Raw genomic sequence first — 12,601 nt, forward strand, 5'->3', positions numbered from 1 at the left:
TTATGCTACAAATATATATTTAGCATTATCTGTTTCGAACCTGCATGGTTCATTATTTATCTTACCACTTTTCAATTACTACTGTACACATAGTTACTTGGAGTGGGGGTCAGACAACCTTCACAAACTCCAAACCAGTTCAGGCTATTTACAGGAATATTAAAGGGCACTAGACTTGCAAGTTTTTTACTTTCATTTTAATTCTGTGCTCGTTACAACAACAGTCATTTATCTGTCAGTCCGCAGACTGTTACAGCCGTTCATAACCTACCAATAACAAGAGGACCATGATGGTCCTGAATCGCTCACCTCTTCCCACATGACCCAGTTTTGAGTATGACGTCGTTTTTTCTATTATTTGACATAGTGACCTTGTTTTCGAGCTCATGTGACTCAGTTTTGTACTTGAACTAGATATTATCAAGATAAAAATTCTGACCAATTTTCATGAAGATCCATTGAAAAATATGGTCTCTAGAGAGGTCACAAGGTTTTTCTATTATTTGACCTATTGACCTAGTTTTCGAAGGTACATGACCCTGTTTTGAACTTTACCTAGATATCATCAAGGTGAACATTCTCACTAATTTTCATGAAGATCTCATAAAAAATATGGCCTCTAGAGAGGTCACAAGGTTTTTCTATTTTTATACCTACTGGCCTAGTTTTTGACCCCAAGTGACCCAGTTTCGAAACTGACCTAGATATCATCAAGGTGAACATTCAGATCAATTTTCATGAAGATCCATTGAAAAATATGGTCTCTAGAGAAGTCAAAAGATTTTAATAATTTTAGACCTACTGACCTAGTTTTTGACCGCAGTTGACCCAGTTTCGAACTTGACCTAGATATCATCAAGATGAACATTCAGACCAACTTTCATACAGATCCCATAAAAAGTATGGCCTCTAGAGAGGTCACAAGGTTTTTTTATTATTTGACCTACTGACCTAGTTTTTTAAGGCACGTGACCCAGTTTCAAATTTGAACTAGATATCATCAAGGTGAACATTCTGACCAATTTTTATGGAGATCCATTCACAAGTATGGCCTCTAGAGAGGTCACAAGGTTTTTCTATTTTTAGACCTACTGACCTAGTTTTTGACCGCACATGACCCTGTTTCGAACTTGACCTAGATATCATCAAGATGAACATTCAGACCAATTTTCATACAGATCCCATGAAAAATATGGCCTTTAGAGAGGTCACAAGGTTTTTCTATTATTTGACCTACTGACCTAGTTTTTGAAGGCACGTGACCCACTTTCGAACTTGACCTAGATATCATCAAGATGAACATTCAGACCAACTTTCATACAGATCCCATAAAAAATATGGCCTCTAGAGAGGTCACAAGGTTTTTCTATTATTTGACCTACTGACCTAGTTTTTGATGGCACGTGACCCACTTTGAAACTTGACCTAGATATCATCAAGATGAACAATCTGACCAATTTTCATGAAGATCTCATGAAATATATGGCCTCTAGGGAGGTCACAAGGTTTTTCTATTTTTAGACCTACTGACCTAGTTTTTGACCGCACGTGACCCAGTTTCGAACTTGACCTAGATATCATCAAGGCGAACATTCAGACCAACTTTCATACAGATCCCATCAAAAATATGGCCTTTAGAGAGGTCACAAGGTTTTTCTATTATTTGACCTACTGACCTAGTTTTTGAGGGCACGTGACCCAGTTTCGAAACTGACCTAGATATCATCAAGGTGAACGCTCTGACCAATTTTCATGAAGATCTCATGAAATATATGGCCTCTAGGGAGGTCACAAGGTTTTTCTATTTTTAGACCTACTGACCTAGTTTTTGAAGGCACGTGACCCAGTTTCGAACTTGACCTAGATATCATCAAGGTGAACAATCTGACCAATTTTCATGAAGATCTTGTGAAGTATATGGCCTCTAGAGAGGTCATAAGGTTTTTCTATTTTTAGACCTACTGACCTAGTTTTTGAAGGCATGTGACCCAGTTTCGAACTTGACCTAGATATCATCAAGATGAACATTCTGACCAACTTTCATAAAGATCCCATGAAAAATGTGACCTCTAGAGTGGTCACAAGCAAAAGTTTACGGACGCACGCACGGACGACGGACACCGCGCCATCACAAAAGCTCACCTTGTCACTTTGTGACAGGTGAGCTAAAAAATTAACCAGGCACATACAAAACCGGCTTAATCAGTAAGCCCGCCCATTACACATATATTTAGGTAGGTTTTGGTGGACTTACCAGTGTTTCCACTGGCCTTAATTTTTAGACTTCCTAGGGTATACCACCCATATGTTTTGCTGTTGTGATTTATTTATTTTGAGCACCCCATTATTTGCAAGTCATGTTGCTTCCATTCCGCTTAGGCCTGTAATGTACAGTTTTAAAGTAATTTCAGGCAGTAAGATCTTCTAGTAAAGCAACATTTACGCCATCATTTTGATATACTTCATGCGTCAAAACATCTTGTCTCAATTTTACTACATATTCAAGATAGAATCGAATCGATAATGTATCATGTCATGCAAATGTTAACATAAGACGAATACTGGCCCACCATTACAGTTTACGATTTAAGTCTTATATTCATTATTCCCTTCATTTTCAGATGAAACCACCATACAGACAGAAATCACAATCGGCTTCTTCTTGCTCCTGTTGTGCCCAGGGTGAGGACAACTCTATAACAACAAACACTATCGACAAATCAGTGAAGCACAAAACTCCTCTGAATACAGACGGCCGTCGAAAACAAAAACTGCCAAAAACACGCAAACATTTAACAAGAGTGCACATAGCACACAGCACTGTCAGTCCTTTGAATCAGAGTATGGACAATGCTATCTCTACTTCAGCGCACATTAACACGACCCACAAAAGAGTGACTCTTCCATGCAACAATGGGCACCCTCCAGTACTTAACAGTATAGCTAACCCTGATACAAGCATGAATGTTGTGAATTCCTCACAAATTCTTGTTTTCTCCATGGCACAAACAGTTCAGGATCTGGCTCCAATCCCTTCTCATACGAACACAGTGAACACAAAGACTGCACCTACCATAGAACAACCACTGGATATGGATACCGAGTCAAGTGAAGACAGTGCTTCCGACCTAGAGGAGGACACAAGAACAACAGAAGCAGTAGCTCAACATCACGTTAATAACATTGTACAACCGGTATCTTCATCCATCCTCTTCCAAATTAAAAAATCCATTCAGAAACGGATATGGAAGCATAAATTTGGTCCCAAAGAAAACGCCAGGTCAATATCGCCTTATTCATCACCTTAGCTACTCCAAAGGCCAATCCGTCAATGATTTCATCGATCCCAACCTCGCGACAGTGCAGTACTGTACATTCGATGATGCTGTTCATCTGCTCCTTGATCTGGGTCCCGGCGCATTATTTAGCAAAGCTGATATTGATTCTGCCTTTTGCGTAATTTCTATCCATCAAGATGATCACAATCTGCTGGGTATACAATTCAATGGCCTGCTCAGTACTATTACGACAAATGTCTGCCCAATTAATATTTACCATGTGCATAACTCTTACAAGTTTGTATCAATTTACTTTTCTTGACATCTCATATTTGAATGCATGTGGGTGGTGGTTTCATGCCACCCAGATACAGTAAACTGGAACAGTCCCGGTGTATTTCATTAGTGTTAGTTAGGCGACAATAAAATAATTACTAGATTTCCGTCCCCGCCCGCCCCCTCTTCAAACCCCCCGCCCCTAAATTTTATTGAATCAAAAAACGAAAATGTTCAACTGGGTTCCGTATCTGTAAGAGTACTGGTCCAGTACGGCGTTTATACTTATCAATAATATCCGGCGGTGTATTAGTAAACAAAAACAGCTGGAGCAAAATAACAATGGTTTTCTTAATTGTTCAGGCCTTAAAAGGCCAGAAAGTTTTAAAAATTGGTATGCCTGCCGTTTTAGCGATGACAATACGTTGCTTGATCTATTCAACAATTTTTTATCGGGAAAATTAGATAGAAAGACGTCTGTTGCAGACGACTTCAACAGTTGTATCCGTGTTTTCTGGTGGAAGTAAACATGGCCAAACGGAGTGTAACCTAATGACTAGACTTTCAGATGTGGTTTCATTTCTCGGACCATATATAACATTTGTGATAAATGACAATGAGTCCAGTGCAGACACTGAGAAAAGTGCCAAAACGGACGCTTTTACCATTCGTATGTTGGCATCTAAGAATGCCTCGAATCTACCAGCTAAGTATCAAAATTTGACAAACATGTACACTTAACACATATTTTTGCTTTTTTAATCAAAATAATTGATCTGTACAGTCCCTATGGCAAGATATAAAGAGTATAGATACATATTCAACCATAAAAGCGTCGGCTAAGAAAAATAAAAAATAAAAAATAAAATGGGACCCCCTGCCCCCATTTGGGAAAAAATTTGGATGAAAATCTAGCAATTAATTTATAATGGCCTTAGTATGTTTTGTTAAATTCACTCAATAAATGCCCAATATCAATCAATCCAGCGTTGTTGTTTCCTTTTTCCTATACAGTGACTGACCAAAACTGCCTTGTCTTGAACAAAGCATAAATTGTCTGATTATAGGAAGGTGAAAAATGTGTCGGCTGCAGAACAGCTCTTTGCTTGAATGAGCAGGTTAAAAACAGTTGTAAATAGCATGACACAGACACATCACTGTCTTGTTCTACAGAATGTGTACACATCGTAACAAGTACTCTGCATTGTGTAGAAGAAGAGGAGTTGAGCCTGTTCATCCAGGTGTCAATAGCAAATTATGAACAAGATGGCTAAGGCCTGCCAGGTTATCAAGGGAGGGGAGGGGGTCCCGGAACATATAAGACCTCTTATAGAAAAGGCCTTACAGTAGAACAAGGGGAAGAAGTGAGGAACCTTATTCTTGAATTTCAGGATGCATTTGCGCGGGGGGACTTAGATTTGGGAGAGATTAAGGTGGTAAGCCATTCAATTGACACGGGGAGTGCACGGCCAGTGAACCAAAGGGTGCGCAGAACCCCAGTTGGTTTTGCAGATGAGGAAGAAAATCACCTTAGCAAAACATTGGAAGCGGGCGTGATTAGACCGTCCGTTTCGGAGTGGGCTTCCCCTCCAGTCCTTAATAGAAAGAGGGATGGGGGGGTCCGCTGGTGTGTCGACTATAGGGCTTTAAACGCGGTTTCCGCGAAAGATGTGTACCCGTTACCCAGGGTGGACGACTGCCTGGACACTCTGGCAGGTAACGAATGGTTTAGCAAGTTAGATGCTAACAGTGCCTACTGGCAAATTTCAATTCGAGAGGAAGACCGCCACAAAACAGCATTTCTAACAAAACAGGGTCTGTTTGAGCATCTCCGAATGGACTTTGGCCTTTGTAATGCCCCAGGGACTTATGCCCGTGCCATAAATTTAATCCTTAGAGGGTTGAATTGGAAAACAGTTCTGGCTTTCCTCGACGACATTCTGGTGTTGGGGACTGATTTCAAGTCCCATCTACAGAACTTGCGGGGGGGGGGGGGGGGCCTTGAGTCGCTTTAGGGAGTATGGCCTTAAGTTGAAGGCTCGTAAGTGTGAATTCTTTCAGAAACGGGTCAAGTTCCTAGGTAGGTGGGTCGGGAAGGATTCTTTGGAAGTGAGTGTGACAGATATCAAAGTAGTAAGGGATTGGCCGGCCCCTAGAAATCTTAAAGAGCTCGAAAGGTTCTTAGGTTTGGCCAACTATCACAGGGTTTTTGTACCTGATTTCGCTAAGCTTGCAGTCCCGTTGTATGCCTTGCACAGGGGGAGGGGGGGTCCTTCAAGTGGGAGGTTGATCAACAAGAGGCCTATGACGCTCTAAAAAGAGCACTAGTTAGTCCTCCAGTGCTAGCACTACCGGATACCACCTCAGAATTTATATTAGATACGGACGCCAGTAACTTTGCGGTTGGCTGCCAACTGTCGCAAATGCAGGGGGGCGTAGAAAAGGTGATTACTTACGGTAGTTGCGCTCTTGCACACGAACAGCGCCGCTATTGTACTACACAGAAGGAACTGTTAGCTGTGGTGAAGTTCACCAGGCAGTTCCACCATTATTTGTTAGGTAGGCCTTTCATAGTGCGAACAGATCATTGTAGTCTGGTGTGGCTATTGAGATTTAAAGATCCCCAGGGACAACTAGCCCGTTGGTTAGAGGAACTAAGCCAGTACACTATGGTAATTAAGCAAAGACCGGGCAAGCTGCATACAAATGCAGACGCTCTGTCCAGGTTGGGGACAGAGGACCCTTGTCTCAAGTCCGAATTGGGGGTTGATTGTAAGGACCTTCCTTGTTTCCCATGTAAGTACTGTGCGAGGGCCCAAGATACTTGGGGAAATTTCGTTAACCAGGTAGATGACGCAATCCGTTTGGGGGAAGGTAAAGGCCACCGGTTTGCCTAAAGGGAAACAAGAAGGGGGCCCAACGATGACCGAGATATCCCTTTAGTGGTTGGGGGCGTAAGTCTGTTCGAGGAAGAGGGGTTTGATTCCGGCTGTTCCAATGACAGGAACAGGGGTGGTGATCATAAGGGTAACAGTTTATCAATTAGGACTCTTAACAGTAAGTCCCAGCAGTTGTTGGGGATTCCCCATGAAGGACTTGAAGAGGGCTCAACGGGAGGACCCGACCTTGAGTTTTGCTATTAATTTTCTAGAGACAGGGGTGAAGCCCTCACAAGCGGAACTGGCCCTGGGGAGAAATTCCTATGGCTAAACCGGCAACAGTTAGAGCTGGAGAAGGGGATCCTCTACATTGCTAATCCCGAGGGGAGTGATAGGGCCCTAATTCCTTGCAGATGGAAGTTCTTAAGTTCTGTCATGATATCCCCACCATCAGGGGACAGAGAGGACATTGCTCCGCCTGAAGGAGAAGTTCTATTGGTATAAAATGGGCCAGAGTGTTAGAAATTATGTGGAGTCTTGCGGAGTGTGTAACCGGCGTAAAAATGTCACACGGTTGGGTAAGGGGGAAATGAGGTTGTATCATGCGGGAGCTCCTATGGAGCGGGTACATGTAGATTTCTTGGGGCCCCTTCCAAAGACCACTTTAGGCAATGAGTATGTTTTGGTCATGGTTGATCAGTTCACCAAATGGTGCGAGTTAGTCCCACTGCCTGGCCAGACAGCTGAAATCACAGCTAGAGCTGCAGTTAATGAGTTCTTTTGCCATTTTGGTTTCCCTTTTGAAATTTTCTCAGATCAGGGCCGCAATTTCGAAAGTGGTCTGTTTAGGGCCATGTGTGATGTTCTCAGTATCCATAAGGCACGCACTACTCCTTACAGACTGTCTGCAAATGGCCAGGTGGAACGGTATAATAGGACATTTATGGATGCCGTAAGGTGTTATACGGGGTCAGTTCAGAACAAATGGGATGAGTTTCTCCCACAAATTGCATCAGCAATGAGGTCATCTGTCAATAGGGCCACAGGGTTCACACCCAACCATCTAATGCTTGGGAGGGAAGTTAATACCCCGTAGAACCTAATGTTTCCCCTTCCTAAGACAAGCGATAGCACCACAGGGCAAGAGGAGTCCTATCTCACCAACTTGGTGGAGAAAACTAATGAGCCTCATAGGGTAGTGAGGCAGAGTATTAAGACCTACCAGAAAACTTTAAAGAGGTATTATGATCTCCGGGTGTATGAGCGCAAGTTTGGTTTGGGTGATGTTGTGTATGTTCTGGATACTGCTACCGTAACAGGTAAGTGTCGTAAACTGATGAACCCTTGGAAGGGACCAGGGGTGATAGTGAGAGTATTGTCAGATTATGTATACCGGGTGAAACTGTCAAATGCAGTGTTTACGGCAAATCACGACCGGTTGAAACTTGCAAAGATAGGGAGCTGCCCGGGTAGGTCAAGAAATTTAAAGAGTCTGGGGGAAAATGGGAGGAACCAGAGGATACCTCTGAAGATGTGTTTTGCCTGTGTCAAAAACCGTGGGCAGGGTGCTTCACCATTATGTGTGACTATTGTGACGCATGGTATCATGGGTCATGCGTCAACATATCACCAACAGATGCATTGAACATTAAGAAATATAGGTGTGATAGATGTCGCATGGGGGAAAAAGCCGAGGGAACCCCCTCACAGTAATTTTTGTTTGTTTTTCAGGGCATGGAGGGCAGCCCTCCTTTCAGGGATCTGGACACTGTCAGATCCGGATATTGAGTTGGAGCCGGGGGATCTGGATAGTCCCAGAAACGTCAAGCACGAGGGGGTCTGGAGCACTCCCCTCATTTATTGGGTCAGATAGTCCCCAATGTTCCTTTAGGCCAGGTTAATCCGGCCTACTCTCCGAAGGGTCCAGACCCTTCAGAGACAGCCCATCCAAGCCCCGGGTTAGAAACTTCACTGCAGAGGGGGCTCAGACCGAGTCCTAGCTCTTCAGGGTCGAGGTCATCGGTATCATCAGGTTACCTGCTGGGGCGCGATGATTCCTGGGAAACTGTCGTTGCCACAGGGGATAACGCTGATTCCGAGTCCATGGGTCCCTATCCTAGCACCTGTCAGGGGTACCCTGATCAAACATCGCCCTCGGTAAATCCTGTGCTACACGTCACCCCATTAGGGGTAAGGGTCACTCCAGTTGGGCGAGGAATTCACCCACTTCTTAGCAGTATTGAAATAGAGAGGGTGGGGAAAAGGCCCCAGACATCCACAGATTCTGACCCTCGACCAGGAAAATCAGGGAATAGGAATCATTCCAAGGAGCCTTGGGGTGGGGCAAAACCAAAGACGTCTGGGGAGGGTATTCAGCTCAGTCACTAGCCATCCAATGGTCGCCCTCAGAGGAGAGAAATTCATCTGCCCCTAGGGTTTGCCCTGTAGTTGGGTGTGGGGGTATGTGGTTGGATGTGATGGCCCATGTAAGAAACGCGCACTTTCCTGGGCAGTTTCGAAATGGGGGCACGCACCCTACCATTCTTAGGCAAAGATTCTGGATGCCATTGTTTGTTAGCGTATCATTATTACAGCAGTGAAAATCCAGGCTAATCCTTGGTAAGTAGGCTGCAATTTGCATTGTTTATTCCGCCATTAGAGTCAAGAGCATCTCCTGCCTCTAATTGGAGTTAGATTTTGTACATGCAATTTTTTAATTGTCTAAAAGATGTTGAGAAACTCATCAATGTTCCCTCCAATAATGATACCATAGGTACTAAACAGTGCCTGCGGTACTACTTGTGCCGACGAGGAATGAAGGCACTTCGCTTCCAGTACCACAGGTCCTTCGCCAATGTTTACAAAATATGCGAGATTGGTGAGTGGTTTTTTTCATTTTGTTACTGCACGGAGCATTTTATTTTTTTTTAAATCAGGGAATGTAGATATATCTTATGTACATATTCATGCTAAATTTAGTGGCAAATTCCTAGAAATGCAAGGACAAATAAGTTGGGAATGAAACGTGGTATTTTTAAAATCAGCGACTGTTTAGACTCATTTCTTTTCACTGACCCAAACTGTTATCGACACAGCCATAGTAAATAATATCTATAGATGACATGTGATCTACTGAAAAATAAAATGTGTCTAGAACAGTATTAGTCCACAATATTGACTTGAAACGTTTGACCAATATTAACTACAGTGTCCTATTTGGGCAAAATTAATTTCGCTGGTCTCATTGTCAACTACACCCTAATTAGCACCTAAAACGCAATAAATATAGCTTCTTCATTATCTTACTTGTCACATGTATTAAATGTTGCTAGTCTATGAAGCGATAATAATTGTGTTGAACTAACAAGAATTATCAAGTTGTATACTAGCTACATTTATACAGCAATGATACTAGCAAAACTTGCCTTGAAAGTCAGGAATAAAATGTAGTTGTGTGTAAAAGACAGGATATAATGTGTTTTTAAAGCGGTTGAGTGTATATACTAGCAGGCTAATCTGTTGGGGTTTTTTTTGCAGATCTCATAGGTCATTTTATTGGTGCCCTGTATGATGTAAAGCGTTAAATAGGGTTTACTAACAGAGGAGACAATACAAAACCATTTCGCAAAAAGGTTTCGTTGGGACAATGTTTGTTGTTAACTGATGCAGTTAAAGATGCAAATCAACGGGGACAACTGACGAGACAGGCACGGCAACGGGCCTGTCTGCCGACGAGATCCTCCAGATAGCCTAACAAGGGGATCAGCAGGCAAACAAAGGTAACTTTGGCTTAGTTAATCTTTTACTGGAAAACAGCTCAAAAGTGAAACAAATACATAACTTTATGACATTAAAGCCTAAGCAAGATTCATCTCAGCTAGGTCACACTTGGGGACTTGGAATTAAAACTTAGAGATGGATCAAAGCTGAAACTGGACAGCCAATCCTCCTCCATCTGATTTCTAAAGAGGGAATGCAAATGCCAAACATCCTTCAACATGTTGAAAACCCGTTGAAAATAGGAACATTTGCTCAAGGTTTTGCCGGCATATGATGCAGAATTTTGTTGTCTCCAAAAAGAGGAATCGTCCATGGAACTCGGATGATACATAATTATTTGATGCAACTTCACTTACGTAATCGTCAGTCCTACCCAGAACGACAGAGAGCTCAGACACAGAAAACGGAGCATGCACAGAAAACTAGAAACCCACCGGTGGAAAGAATAAGTTCGATCCTCACACAGGTCATCCAAGGCGGAGCTTGAAAATCAAAGTGTTCACACAACAACAGATAGTTTTGAAGCATCAACAACTAATGATCCCCCATTATATGTGTTCCCTCCTCACAGAGATGTGCAAGCTAGTGAAATTACAAACTTTTAGTCAGAACACATAATGGCCATTGGCGCTTTGGCAACAAGGTACAGCCTCTCTAATGTTGCGATGGCTGACCTGTTGAAAATAAGCAAACACTGCTATGACTTCAGTGGAAACTCTAAAAGAAGCATGTGGGTTTGAAAAGAATTATTTATATTATAATATTTACTGTGGTGTATGTAAAAAGTTATCACAAAATAGTACACCTGTGTACAAGAATTCATCTCAGGAAGAAAACAAGCAATATTTTGTTACAGCAAACATTGAATGTCAGCTGATAGAGCTGCTTGAAAGGCCTGAGATTTGGGAAAAAAATTGAAGAAAGCCGAAACATTCCAGACTCTGATGTTATTTCTGACATCAAATCAGGAACAAAATACAAACAAGAGGGTCATGATGACCCTATATCGCTCATCTGTTAAACTTGGCCTTTGAATCATCATGATAAACATTTTGACCGAGTTTCATGAAGACAGAGTTATAGATGTGGTCTCTACAGTGTGAACAAGCTTTTCCTTTGATCTGAGTGGTGACCTAGTTTTTGACCTTACATAACCCAGTTTCGAACTTGGCATGGGAATCATCAAGAAAACATTCTTACCAAGTATCATAAATATTGCCCATAGAGTGTCAAAAAGCTTTTCCTTTGATTTGAGCGGGTGACCTTTGTTTTTGACCCCACATGACCCAGTTTCAAACTTGGCCTAGGAATCATCAAGATAAACATTCTGACAAAGTTTCATGAAGATAGGGTTATAAATGTGGCCTCTAGTTTGTTAACAAGCTTTTCCTTTCATTTGACCTGATGACCTAGTTTTTGACCAAACATGACCCAGTTTCAATCATCAAGATGTACATTCTGTGCAAGCTTGTATCAAATCAAAGCATAAATGAAACCTCTATATGGCTGAAAAGGCCAAAAATTTCAGGAGCAGTAACTCTAGAACAACTCATGATGTGCGTAAGTTTGGTTAAAATCAAATATAAAATGTCACTGCTATTGTGTTCACAAGGTCAAAATTAACAAATTTTGGCTCTTTCAGGGATCAATGAGGGGCCGTAACTCGGGAACCTATGAATGGATCTGACAGATTCATCATAAATGGTTAAAGTTGATTGCAAAATGTGGTCTCTATCATGTTCACAAGCCAAATATAGCAAATTTTGGCCCTTTAAGGGGCCATAACTCTGTATTCCAATACAAGTTGTGTGCAAGTTTGATTAGAATTGCTTGCAAAATGTGGTCTCTATCATGTTCACAAGGAATTGTTGATAATACTGACTATGGACCTTCAGGTCAATGCGTATGTGTTGCATATGACTCATCACAATGGTGAGTTTGGTTGTCTCCACGATCTGCAGAAAGGAGAGTCTGTGCCAAGTGGAGCAGGTCATTGCTGCTCGTATCAATATGAAGAGGCTACCCAACTCTGAACAGAGGAATGTTTATGGGATAATGCCAAAAAAGCCTGAACAACTGGAAAACAAGAATCGGGATTCTATGGTGAACGGGTGTTTTTGTACTTAACTGAAGGTCCATAGTCAGTATTACCAACATAGCTTTGGACTGGATTTTCAAGTTGCTGATGAAAAATTCAAACCCCTCAGTGTAAAGCCTGTTGAGGTCTTGCACCAATGGCTTTAAGAAGGAAATCATATTTGGTTTTCCTGGCCCCTGCCAGATCCCCCTAAGTACCATGTTTCTTTGTAGGAAACGCTCTTTTGGTTGCAGCTCATTCTCTAGGAATACACAGGCCACAGGGAAACTGCCGAAATCTTACATAATGCC

The sequence above is a fragment of the Mercenaria mercenaria genome, chromosome 1 (genome assembly GCF_021730395.1).
Source record: "Mercenaria mercenaria strain notata chromosome 1, MADL_Memer_1, whole genome shotgun sequence".
NCBI classification, from domain to species: Eukaryota; Metazoa; Mollusca; class Bivalvia; order Venerida; family Veneridae; genus Mercenaria; species Mercenaria mercenaria.